Below are 14,340 nucleotides of genomic sequence, written 5' to 3'. Positions count from 1 at the left end.
TAACGGGTTTGAGAACTGTCAAATGGGTAATAGTTTTAACAGCATTTTGCTTTTTTTGGTCTCTAAAAACATACTCATTTAAAATTCATTTAAAGTCGTCTAGGGGGAGTTTTGACTTGATACCTCGTCCTGCCTCAGGCTCTTAGTCTTTCTGCCACTAGGCTGTGCTGTGCTTCTGCTGTTCAGTGTGCTTTTATGTCCACTGCATGCACACACACCTCCTAAATAATTTTTTCGCCAGGGGAGCTGCTAACTTAGCCCCGTGTGCATGTGTGTTTATTTTTCATCAAAGCGTAAGTGTGATGGCTTTAGCTGGTGGGAGGAGTCGGCTGCTCTGGCATCTGCTGGGACCGAATGTGGACATCAGTGTTACCAGGGACACTCTCACCTTCCTCTGTCTAATCACTGGCAACCTCTGTCTCTATTTCTCTCTCTCTATTCAACTGTTTTCCTTTCTCTCCCTGACTTCCACACCCTTTTTTTTTCTCCATCTCCCACTTTTGCCCTGTGTTCTCCCCTCTTCTTTATCGCTCTCTCTCTCTCTCTCTCTCTGTGTCTCTCTGTCTCTCTCTCTCTCTCCAACAGATATTTTTTTATTCTTTTTAATGCTGACATCAGAGAAAACAATCCTCACAGATCCAGTTCTGCAGAGTGTCATGTTCGGATTCTGAACTCTTGAGCTTACGTCGCTCTTTCATGGGCAGAGCAAGATTCATGCCTCTTTATGCCTGAGAAACCTCTGTCACAACTTGTGGAGAAAAAAAGCTGTCAATCTGACAGGAAGACTCTGAATTACATAACAGGTGTCTTTTTGAAGTTTGAAGATAATAGAAAACGAGCTGCAGTAGTCTGCCCCTCGGTCCAGACACTTATTATTATTATTATTATTATTATTATTAACACACACACACACACCAAAGCATGCACGGACATGCAAACACTCAAGTACACATAGATATGTAAATGTATGAAATGATATGGATCTGGTCTCTGTGGCAGACAGTGTTTTCTGGTTTTGTGTCAAGTCATAGTTCACCGCATTGAGTGCTTCACAGCATTGACTGAGCACTGGAGAAGCAGGATGTGGAGCATTCATTTGGACAAACAGAGGTAGAAATCTATGGAGAGTCTAACTATAACAGTAATTAAATAAATAAAATTTAAATAAGGAGAAATACAGATACCGGTATGATATACAAATGCATGACAAATTAAAGGAAAAATCAACATAAAGTGTCCTAGTGATGCCCACCACAAGCCTCCAGAACAGCTTAAATGCTCCTCGTCATAGATTGTACAAGTCTCTGAAACTCTACTGGAGGGATGAACAGCATTCTTCCTAAAGATTTCCCCTCGTTTGGTGTTTTGATGACGGTGGTGGAGAGCTGCAAAATCTCCCATGGGTGTTCAGTTGGCTTGACTGGTGACTGTGAAGGCCACAGCATATGATTCACATAATTTTCATATTCATCACACCATTCAGTGAGCCCTCTGTTAGGCTGCAGTTTTTTGACCCAAAACACAGAGACTGAACACGAGACTCAGAGAGGCAGCTAAAAAGGTGTCTTTAAAGGCAATGACAGGCCGGCGCAAACCGAGCTACAATGAGTAATAAGTTTACATGCACACCAATATTCCACTACTCCGAATATGACAATATTCCGAATTTGATACGGGTCATGTAAACAGCATATTCCGGTTGGATATTAGGAATAAGGCCTTTTTCCGAATATAGCATTTTCCGATTAAGACTTGGGATATTCCGGTAATATTTGTGTTTTAGAGGCATTCTTTGGACATGTATATAGTGCATTCGGAAAATGCGTCTCAATCGGGGTTTTACCGCAGGTTTATTGTCATCTCCGTGCGTTGCTATGGTTGCTGTACACAAACCAACCAGCTAATAGTTTGCAAGGCTGCAGACCTGATAAGAAGGAGAAACACAGCTACTTTTAAACATTATCAAAGACTTGGATATCAACAGGTTTTTGGATGTGCGCACACATCGCTACGCCAACCATTTCAAGAAGCTGGTTGAAGGAATGAAAGAGGGACGCTGTGTTCGCACGGTCCAAAGTAAACTGAAAAAATCGTATTTTGCACGGCTACATGTAAACGGGAATATTAGTGGGATAATAACTTTCATTAGCCATGTAAACAGCTTAGTCGGAATATCGTCTTTTTCAGAATAAGGGCAAAAAACGGAATGTTATGTGCATGTAAACGTAGGCATGTAATTAATGGGGCAATTGTGCAACCTTGATTTTCTTTTTTTTCTGTGCTACATACAGGCTCAAATTGTTATTAAAAGTGTGTGACAACATTATCGATCATGAGGTGACTTTTTGTCCGAAGACAGCAGTGTGGAGAGTAGAACGCGAGTTGAGAAAAAGGCATTCTGGGATTCTGTTGTTTCGGAGTAGGCTACAGAAATTGTAGGCTCCTGTTATCTAAAAGATTGTCAGTGCCATGGCTCAATAGTTAAATGATTTTGACAGAGTGGATGAGGTCGTTGCAGTTTGATGACCACCTGTATTCATTTGAGCCAGATATGGGCAAAGACAGGTTTTAAAAAGACCCCGAAATTACCCTTTAATGTGAAAAGTCAATACTAAAGGTTGTTTAGGTTGCAGCAAGAGAGTAACTGGGCTGAAGCTGGATGGCTTCAAGGCTGATACTGAGGTCCAAGGAGCGGGCAGGAAGTAATGAGTCCAGAGAGCTGGGGCCTCATGTTTAAAAGACAGCTTTCTTAACTTAGATACACAGGTAGACGAACGATCTGGCGAAGATGGTGAGTTCGGTTCGACCTGGGCTTTTGTACTGGTGAGGAGAGTAGTTGATTGGCAGCAGCTGCGCTTGATGAGTGGCAGAGCCACCGGTGATTCAGTGACCACGCCCCTCGACCTACATGCACGGACAGGAGAAGACTGACGGGCACACAAGGAAAAGGGGAAAACACCCTAGGAACTGGGAGAGACTGCTGCCCCATAACCCCCATCATTCCCTGTATGAAAGCATCGGTATTGGTTGTGTTTCATCACAAATTTATTCAAGTTTCTTTAATGTGTCACCCAACTGTTTCTAAAAGAGACAGAGGTAATTGTGTGTATTCAATCAAAGCCAAGAAACATGCATGACTTATATATTATATTTTACATTCTGTACTTCGTTCCTGGGGCTGCATTAACAGTTATTATTATTTCTTTAATCGATCCCCACCGGTTTTACACATAAACAAGTTTTCAGTGGGGTCTTAAAAATTCTAAAATAGTCTAAAATTTAAAAATCTGAATTTTAGGGCTTAAAACGTCTTAAATTTGTTCTAGGTCTTAAATAATTTTAAACAGGTCTTAATTTTCCTATGTCCATATAACGCTACGTCTAAAGCCCGTTTGGTTCTGCGGAGGCTCCATGCAGAGCTTTCGCCGTAGCCTGCGTAAGTGGCCTGATGTTTGTGTGTGTGTGTGTGTGTGTGTGTGTGTGTGTGTGTGTGTGTGTGTGTGTGTGTGTGTGTGTGTGTGTGTGTGTGTGTGTGTGTGTAGTGGGTGATAGAGCGAGGGAGAAGTGAGAGAGTGACGGCGATTAGCTTTGGTGCGAGTAGTGACTCTAGAGTCCTAGTGAGAGAACCAAAGCGTCTCCCCTGTTCTTTCTGACCACGGTGGGAGATCTGGAGCAGGAGAAGTCAGGCTCCGGCGTAGACTCAGAGGGGTCTGCGGGGGTACGCTGTCGATTCGACGCAGAAGCATAAAACGGCCTTAAGGCTCATTGAAATGTTTTTATTTTTTTATTCCGGTGTTGTAGTTCTTTTGCTCGAGCAAATATAATTTGCTGTATATGTACAGATTATTATTACTCCATTGTAGGGCTGTCAATCGATTAAAATAAATTAACTAATTAATTGCACAATTTGCTGTAATTAATCGCGATTAATCGCTTTTTTAAATTGGGACTGAAGCTTGTAATAATGGATATTTAAATGCTAAATCACTTAACTTTGCAAATATGAAGAAAACAAACAAACAAGGAAAGGTTCTGCTAAGTTCAGAATGTTTAATATCTTTCAGAACAACAACAGCAACAATTTGGCTTAGTCCTGCTGAAGGCTGCTGGAAACGGCTAGAAACTGTCCGACGGTGTAGAGGGGTTTTTGTCACCGCCCCCGGCTGCTGTCGCCTGCTCTCGTCTACTTTACAGGCGAGGCGCAGTTCATCTCCAACGAGTCTATGTTCAGTCGGCGGCAGGGCAGTCGGGACTCACCCGGAAATGGCGAGCGGAATGAGGTGACTAGTCTCTCAAAATCTGACGAAAATCTTCTAAACTGACCTTTGTTGAGCTGAAATAAAGACAGATTCAGCAACTTAAATATTAAAAAATTAACGCAAAAATGAATGCGTTAATTTTGACAGCCCTACTCCATTGCTTTTATTCAATTTGAATACATTTATTTACTTTGCATGAACTTTGTGACGTTGAATTTGACTTAGTCAACCTGCAGAAACCCTGATGAAGGTCCGGTCAGTCATGTGGAGAACTGCTCAGCTTTGTCATCAGGGTTGGCATCAGAATGGAGTCAACTGTCAAACACAAGGCCTGCACTGCAAACTGTGGGCATGGAGTTTGAAAGACATGAGCATCGAGAGTCCAATGAAAATATACTTTACAGTATATTGGTTTTGCAGGGTTTTCCAAATCTGACACTGTGGGCTCCCTTTCAGACAAAACCTATACCACTGCTCCCACCCAAACAACACCTTCCTTCCTTTTGGTAACAAAAATCGCTTCATTTAGCAACTTTAGGAATTTTAACTACCCCCAAGAGCTGTGTATCACAGCCACTGCTGAAGCTGTTGGGTGGTAGGCAGGCCAAATCAGCAGCCAAACTACAATAACTAACTTTTAGTTGTTGTCAGAACACTGGCATGCTTTTTCCACTTTCATCCCAATCAGTATCTTTGCTTACTTACTGAATTTTATGATTTTTGTCATTATCGTCATGGACTTTTATCAATGACGTTTCGTCCTCAGACCTTCATAAGGTCATTCGTGTATTGTTTGTATGTGTTGTACCTGTGCTGTTTGTCCCTATGAAGTGTTTTACCTGAAGGTGTGACGACAAAACGTCTTTAATAAAGTAAGTGATCGAAAGCGTGCCGGATTTCTTCTTCTATCCATATTTAATTATCAATAAAATAGAAGGAAATATATATTTGAGAAACTAAAGAAAACGGATGGGAAAATGGCAAATGATAAATGCATTAATTTGTTATTAACACGTTTTCATTGTTCATCAATTGACTTATTATTTCAGCACTCCTTATACTACAGAAGGCCATGTTTCATCCCTCAATATAATCAATACTCTACCATGGTGGACTTTTCTTACTTTTCTGTGGATTAGATTCTGTGGAAGGTACAAAGTATGTTTTAGATTAGTACCGCGAGTCAGGTATTACTGAAAGGCTCAATGCTCAGTAATCATGACTTGCATAGGTAAATTGATCTACTGCTTTTCATCAGTGTCACAGCAGCTGGCTGTTCCTTTTCTGAAACGCTAGGTGCAAATTAACCCTTCGCTCTTCTGTTTCTCTCCTTCGCTATCTAATAAGATCCTCTCAGTTTACATCCTGACTGAAACAAACCCCTCCTTCCACAGCTTGAGAGATTCTGAGAGCGAAAGATGAAAGGGAAAGATGACATCATGGTTGGATTCTGCAGTGAAGGCTTATGTGTGACAGAAAGCACTGCAGCACAATCTCAAACCACAGTGGAAAAGCTAAATCACACACATGTATTGTATACACATACGACAAACGCACACGAGCTCGGACTAATTCGCGCCCCGTCTCGGCCGTGCTCCCTCACACTATTAAATTCTCACACTCCTTCTGTGTCCCACGCTTCACCTGCGTGTGATGGGAAGTAGAAGGCGAGCCGACACCTGCCTGGATTCATCCGCTGCTTGATCTGCTCTCTCTGGTCTCTGTGACAGCGACAGAGTGACAGGCAAAGGTCAGAGAGAGAGGAAGGATTGCATTAGCGGCCACTTTTTTTGTATCCTGCAAAAGGCTCAAAGAAGATGAACTCATGTGTTGTTGTTTTTGTTGTCCAAAGTGCTTCCAGCAGCTGTGTAAGATATACTGGATTGGTCCCTTTACTCTAGTATCAGCTAGACACAACACAATTTTTCTTTCGCAAATTAAAAGGATTTATAAGCACTATCATGCACACTTGCTCAATTCAATACACCAAGAGGTTTTGCTGCTACGGCCTTACTTGGTCTGATGTGACAATAGCGTATGGCAGCCAACAGTCTATATCCTCGACGTTCCACTTCCAGGATTGCTCCGGTGCCGCTGGAAATTTTGCCGCATGCATGGCGATATTATTCAGTTTTAGAGCATTCTTTGGACATGTATAGAGTGTATTTGTCTCAATTGGGGCTTTTACCCCAGTTTGTTAACATAAATAAGGGAATATTTTGTGCATGTAAACGTAGTCATTGTTAGCTAGAACTTTAGATATATTTTGCTGTGTGACTGACAGTAATATACTGTATATACACTTGTTAATAGGTTTGCTGGCTTTACAACACTTCTTTTAACTTGTGCCACTGTTTGACTATGTTATAGCATGTCACACAATACTATTTCAGTGGTTTATCTCAAACAAGAAGTAAACACAGTGTACCTCACCAAGAGACATTTTCCTGTTGGTGGTCTCTTTGCGCCGCTTAATGATGTCTTAAAAGCATCTTGGAAAACAAAAGGGCCACTGTAACGCCCCTAGAACACATACGACATAGCCACACAACCTCGTACTGTTGCCTTCGACTCATCACATCCACACATACAACAATCTGGGGCCTGTTTCACAAAACCAAGATAAGGGATTAAGCCAGGATTTCCCAGTTATCCTGGATGAATTAAGCCTTGATTCGGTTTCACGAAAGCGGAGGCACATAAATCACCATGGAGATTTATTCTGTACAGCTAGCCTGCTCCTGACCAGGCTAACAGTCAGGATTTATTTAATCCTGGAGCCTTTTCTGATCACCCAGCACTGGTTTTACCCTATTGTTATCAGCCTGGATTAAAATACAACAGGTGCATATTGCTGTTTATTTAAGTACTGTTATTATTTAAAGTTGTGACCATTATTTTTTTTATTTATAATTATTCATGTGACAGTCATTGTTACTGTTATATTGCTGTATGAAGACTGCTGTTCATATTGTTGTTAGAAGTTTGATGAATATATTATGGCAGTTGTTGAGATAATTAGAAAAGGCTGATAAAGTTGCCAAATGTGTTTTAAATGAAGTCTGTTACTAAGGGCAATACATACAATGCTGTACATTTCTATAGTTGGCCAATGCACCTTGAATTATTTTAGTTGATTCATTTTTTTTTAAATTCTTTAACAATAAGGATCATGTTTGTTCCACTTCCATGTGCAATGTATGTTGTCCAGTAAACTGGGACTATAATTTGGGAGGATTGTACAATTTAAGAACATCCTAATTGTACGATCCTCCCAAATGATAGTCTTAGTTCACTGGACCAGTAACTATCTAGTGATGTAGGCTACTGTACATTCATGTAACAACAGGGAGAGGACACCTCAATGGTTTTTGACCTTATATTTGGGGGGAAATAACTGATGAATATACTCTGTTCCATTCATGTTTACAGTGTGCATGGAATTTATCACTTAATTATCTTTATAGTTTCTAGATTTTAGAGTCCAATTTCTTCAGTGTCTTTATTTTCTATGTCCATATATACAGGGAGCAAGGCATATAATATGTAGAAAAGGAAACTCGGCCTCTATAAAAAAAATAAAAATAAAATGCGAGAAAAAGCGTGGCAGATAATAGCAGACCAACTGAATGATAGTCTAGAAATATACATTTATGAAATACTGCTCTTAACTGAAACCATTCAATGGGTCACTGTCATTTGCAAAAACGAACAGTTGTACACTTTGCATTAAAAGCGAGCAGTGGAAGTTAATATGACTTAGGAAATTTATATTGTAGCCCGTGAGAGAGAGGGAGGAACAGAGTGAAAGAGATATTTACGCATCATATTCTGGCATTGTAGAAAATTGAATTCATTGTAAATTTCCTGAGTAACATTATCTTCTGCTTACTTTTAAGGCAAAGAGTACAACTGTTAATTTGTGAAAATGATTAGTAGCCTAATCATTGAATGGAATGATTATGACGGTGGTCTAATGTATATATTTAGGCTACAATTACGCATTCAGTCGGTCCGTGATCGTCTGCCTCGCTTTCTCTCGCTGTTTCATTACAGCGGCCGTGTTTCTTTTCTTTTTATACAAATATGTTTCACGTCATCATACTTCCACAAGAAGCTGCTGCTCACTCTGTATAAAGTATGTACAATGCGTATTCTCCATTTTGGCATCAGTAAATCTGTGATCGACCTCGCGGTCTTTTGAGGAAAGCTGTGAACGCATATCTTTCTGAATGACTTCAGCCTGGCTCGACCTAGTCGCTCCTCCTCAGCCTGGCTTGGCCTTCGTGAAACGCACCAAGCCAGGATGCACAGATTAGACTAGGTCAAGCCTCGCTTTATCAGTTATCCTGGATTTATGAATTCTGCTTTTGTGAAACTATTGCACAAAAGTAGAATAAAGAAATCCAGGATAAATGAAAAAGCGCAGCTTGACTTAGTGTGATCCACTCATCGCGGCTTAATCAGTTGCACGTTTGCCGAGCCAGGATAAGTAGGTGAGGCTATGTCAAGCCAGGAGTAGATAGCTGGGATAAGTGCACGTTCACGGATTTCTTAAATAGACCACGGTATCGATCACAGATTTACTGATGCAGAAATGGAAAAGACGCGTGCAGCATATGTTTCATCCGCTGAGCAGCCACTTCTAATGGAAATTTACGAGGAGGTGAAACATATAATATGCAAAAAGGGAAATACGGCTGTTATCAAACGAAAAAAAAAGCCCGACAGACAATAGCGGACCGACTGAATACGTATGGATTTAAAAAAGAAATCTACTTAGTCACTCCACGTTTTAATTGCTTTAATATGCTTGTTTTATGTGTTGGTTTTATTGCTGTATCTGTTTGTATGCGCTAAATGTGCTGGTTTTAGTGTAAAGTGTCTTTGAGTAGCCTGTAAAGCACTATATAAATAAAAAAATAATTCTTGTTCCTGGGAAATTTATAAGGACTAGGCTTAATTTCAAAGCTTATTCATAATGCGAGAATATGTTTTACAACCATATGCACAGATCTTCATAAGCTATGTCTAATTCATAAGCTAATATCTTTCTACAATTAATGTTCATACAGAACATGCATGACTGGACAAAAACTAGAAAAAGAAGTGACTTCAATACACATTGTAAGCATATCTGTAAAACAATGTAGCCTGTTATTATTTATGTTTTTTTTCTCACTCCCAAGCTCCAAGATGACAAGTGACAGCACCAAAATAAAATGATTAAGAAGGACATTTGATCAGGTGCCATTGTCGTCGTTACTGATGCTAAAAGTCCGCTTTTAGAGTCCGCTGCACGGTGTGGGAGGATCCCCTCTGCCTCCCCCCGCCGTGTTACGCGGCGGGGGGCCACTTACTCACAGGGACAGCAGCGGAGGAAGCCCATTTCCTATCGTCCCACTTTTTACCATTACCATCTCAACAACTGCAGTAGTAGGATTTAAATCAAACTCGTGACAGCAATAGTGACAAGTAATGCATGTTAATAAAAATAAAGCAGAACACATTCAGAAGACAACGGAATAACTGTTAAACACGTTTATTTCGGATCAGAGCCTCAGCTGATTTAACACACAAGACTCCAGGATTAATCTTAGCCTGGCTGGACCAGGCTAGCTGCAAAGAATAAATCGCCATGGTTACTTGGCTGGGTTTAATTCAACCTGCTTTTGTGCAACCAAGTCAAAGCTAAATTCATCCAGGATAACCTGAATATCCCGGCTTAATCCCTTATCCTGGTTTTGTGCAATACCCCTCAGGATGACTGATGAGCTTCAACAGGTTTGTTTACATTGCTGTGTCATGTGTGTAGTGTTGGGCTACATTTGGTCCATTCGTCATCGTCTCCAAGATGAAATCCATTACTCCCCCTCCCCCTTCACACACACTGATGGAAAGACATCCACTGGTAATGGGACTCTAAGGAGCTGCCTGAGACATACAGTTAACTGCCTATTTCCAGACCTCTCCTCTCTGTCGGAGTGCTTTGCACTGAGCGGAAGTCACTACTTATGTTCCCTCTCCTTCTACAGCAGTCACCTGTACACTGTTCATAGAAGTCGCTTTAAAGTTTGTCTTGCTCTATCGCACACAGTTTCCTGGAAGTATCAGAGGGGTTTGACCATCGACTTTAAAAAATAATTGACAAAACGTAAGGCACAAAAAAATGTGCCTTAAACCTGCATTCTGTTTCAATTTCCAGCAGGGAGCGACTCCACTGGTGGCAAAAAGCAGTCATTTTCAATAGAGGTGAAAAAAAATGACCCTCCTTGCCAGGTGTTACCCCAGTAAACATTTTAATAATGAGTTTGAAGTCTCAATCGCTAGTTTCAAGTCTTCTTCATTACAGCATGTTGTTCATTTTATAAAGTATGGTCCCATTTATTTTAAAATTGACGGTTAAGCAGGGGGTGCATTAGGAGCGTGGCTACAGGCTGACCTGTCAATCATGACAGAGTCTTAGCAATGCTATCAATGGCACTGTGGCTTTTTGTGGATATTTAAATAGCCGTGGACTTGAGTGTTGTCTGTGTTTCCATCTTAAACTGTGACCCTCTCTCACTGTGTGTTCACTTCATCAAAGTTTGTTGGAACATTTTGTTCGCCTAAAAATGAATTCTGAAAAACAACTGGTTCGGTCGCATCGACCTGCCCAGCTCTGCCCTGTCGTCAAAAAACCGTCGCATCCCGTATCGCCAAACTCGAGGCTTCAAAACGGCAGTCCACAAACATCACGTGACATCACGGCTGCTACTTCCACTATTTTTACAGTCTATGGCTTTGACTTGTATTTCTGTGTAGCTGACGTTTATCCATGGCAGCTTTAAGACAATCTCCCTGCAGAACCACTAATGCTAAAAACACCTTCCCTCACAGTACTGAAAGGCTCTGTGGATATTGGATGTGTACAATTTCCTCACTAAGAGGTAATAAATGTGTCTCCAGTCTCCATTTTGGGTTCCCATACATCCCTCTGCCTGTGCCGTGCCGGGCAGGAAGACAGGAAATGTAAGAGCTCCACAGCTGCACTCCCAGATTGCAAAAACAGATGGAATTTCAATGTGAGTGATAGGTGATGGGGAGCCTGCATGGCTAGACTAAAATAGATTGAAGAATGCATTTTGTGTGTGGATATAAGGGGAAAAGAGGTGTGTGTGTGTGTGTGTGTGTGTGTGTGTGTGTGTGTGTGTGTGTGTGTGTGTGTGTGTGTGTGTGTGTGTGTGTGTGTGTGTGTGTGTGTGTGTGTGTGATATTGCTGATGTGTTTTTTTTTGTGCAGATATTGAAGACCCGCATATATTTGTGTGTAAGAATTTGTGTGTAAGAAGCAAGGGTGTGTGTGTGTGTGTGTGTGTGTGTGTGTGTGTGTGTGTGTGTGTGTGTGTGTGTGTGTGTGTGTGTGTGTGAGATATTGCTGATGTGTGTTTTTTGTGAAGGTATTGAATACCTGCATATATTTGTGTATAAGAAGCAAGGATTTTTGGTTTTATTGTTTAGTTTGTTTTAGCGCTGCAGTCTGCAGATGCAAAAATGTATTGTGCACCCCAGCAGGCCATAACAAAGTGTGCGTGTGTTGCTTTTGATGAGTTCCCACTTTTTCAACTTTTCTTCTCTCACCTCCTTGTTCTCCCCGACTTTGTTTGTCCTCACTCACTGGACTGTTTTTTCTGCTGTCGCCGCCGTCTCTCATCCATCCATCTATCTCCACCCCCACACCACACTGCTCCGTCTCCACTCTCTGAATTATTCAGGCCTGCGGAGCTGGAGTATTTTTGGTTGTTGTCACCTCTCCAGTAACACAAACGCACTCCATATTAGCAAGCACGCACACATACACACTCACACATGCAGCTGTGCTAACATGCACGTACGCACACACACACACACACACACGCACTAATTCACACAAACGAGGATGCCAACAGCACACTTTTTCTTTTTTTTTTTACCAGACTGTGAGACTGTTGAGACTTGCTAACTACGAAGGAATATCCTTAGCGGAATTTCACACCATCACTGTGCTCCACCCTGTTTCTGCTCTGCTATTCCAGCTATGAATAATAATATGTCTCACTTTTCTGTGTCTTCCAGAGCAACACAACGTGTGACTGTAAAGTAGTGTGTGAGGAAAGACAGTTTGGAAACTAGAAACTTTCAGTGCCTGTTTTTGGTCACATGGATCCCCCTTCACTTCTAACAAGGTTCTTGTATGTGCTGAGTTTTGTGTTTAGGCAGTTACTGAAATTAATTTGGGAGTCATTATAAGCTGCTGTTTGGTCATCATTATGCAAAGATGAAGACAGCAGCACATTTATATACTAACTAAAGGCCAGATTTTAATATGTAGACAACACTAAGATATATATATCAGTACGTACAAGTCCCAGCCTCCAATGCATCCACTGGGCATCAGGCATCATCAAATGCTTCTTTTAAAGCTGTTGATTTTTCTGCCACTTGGGGGGGACCAGAAGTATCTGTAAGCATAATACTAGCTGTGTTTTCATTCAATTTTCAAGCAAATTTCAACTTTTGAAATGTCGCAAAAAAGAAATGTCAATCAGGTGCGTTTCCATCAACTGGTTTGTAGTGAATAAACTGGGCTACAGTGTAGTTTTGTGAGAAGTTGTCACTTTAGGCTACGCCTGGCTGTGATCTGCTAGTAAACAGAGCAGAAGTAGTAGAGGTCTTCAGGAATGTAGTTCAAATGGGCACGTTTTAATTGTTCTTTCATAGAGCTAGGCAATATATCGTTATTGCATCGATATCGTGATATGAGACTAGATATCGTCTTAGATTTTGGATATTGTAATATCATAATATGGCATAGATGTTGTCTTTTCCTGGTTTTAAAGGCTGCATTACGGTAAAATGATGTAATTTTCTGAACTTACCAGACTGTTGTAGTTCTATTATTTGCCTTTACCCACTTAGTCATTGTGTATATATATAGATTATTCATCAAAAATCTCATTGTGTAAATATTTTGTGAAAGCACCAATAGTCAACCCTACAATATCGTTGCGGTATCAATATCGAGGTATTTGTTCAAAAATATTGTGATAGTTGATTTTCTCCATGTGGCCCAGCCCTATTCTTTCATGTCAGCTAGTACTGGTCATGACGAAGACACCTTATGGCACAGGTGTCAAACTCAAGGCCCGCTGGCCGAATCCGGCCCCTCGCTAATTTGGATCCGGCCCACGTATCAATTTAGGTTCACAATAAATTTTAGCCCACCTAGTAAAAAGACAGGAAACAGTTTTTCACACTAATTACGCAACATTCAAAGAAGAATTTGGCAGATTTGCCAACTTTGAGACTCAGAAATTCCCCCAGAAGCAGAGAGTTTTCATACTCAGGCTGAGAAACCGGTTGCGTAGGGTCACGGACCCTAAGTCGGAGCCTGACGTGCACCTCTCGAAAAATGTAACTACACGTTGCGGGTGAATCACGTCACTCAGCCGTGGCTTGGTAGCGTTGCATTTCCCCCTACTCATCCCATCCTGGCTCTCCTTCTCCATAAAAATATTGACATCAAGGAGAGGGTTAACTTTTCCGTCTACAGATTTCCCACCGTGGTCAGAAAGCAAAGAGAAGACAGGCACGTGCACACATACACATTAAAGGAGGCTTGAGCACCTGCTCTTTTTCTTCCTTGGGAGAAAGTGCCCTTTTTCTGGGGAGCTCCTTTTTTCTTTTCTTTTATAAATTAATATATGTGTGCGCAAAATGGAAAATGTATTGTATATAATGCAAAACAAATGTATTTGTTGAATTAAAAATCTAAATATCCAGTCGGGAGATTAGCCCGAGTTCCGATTAAAATTAATTAGTAAGGAAGTCAGAACGTTTTGTTTAAAAAAAAAAATCAGCGACACGACACTCTCTCACTCGCTCTACCACACACTCCACACACACACACACACGCCGGCCCTGCTATTCTCCTAAAGAGATTGACGCACACACCAGCTCAAGTATAAACTTCAGGCCACTTACATAGGCTATGGAGAAAGCTCTCCGTGGAGCCTCCGCAGGACCATAAATCAGCTTTAGTGAAGTTGAGTTTGACACTACTG

General features: G+C 41.1%; 1 protein-coding gene across 2 annotated transcripts in view; it reads left to right on the top strand.

The window, feature by feature from the left end:
- The window catches only part of LOC120569053 (endonuclease V-like), a 140,198-nt gene that overhangs the window by 65,271 nt on the left and 60,587 nt on the right, over positions 1-14,340 (top strand). The gene's annotated exons all lie outside the window — the stretch shown is intronic.

The sequence above is a fragment of the Perca fluviatilis genome, chromosome 1, assembly GCF_010015445.1.
Source record: "Perca fluviatilis chromosome 1, GENO_Pfluv_1.0, whole genome shotgun sequence".
Taxonomy (NCBI): Eukaryota; Metazoa; Chordata; class Actinopteri; order Perciformes; family Percidae; genus Perca; species Perca fluviatilis.
The sequence above is the reverse complement of the archived record's forward strand: the minus strand, read 5'-3'. Positions and strand labels throughout refer to the sequence as shown.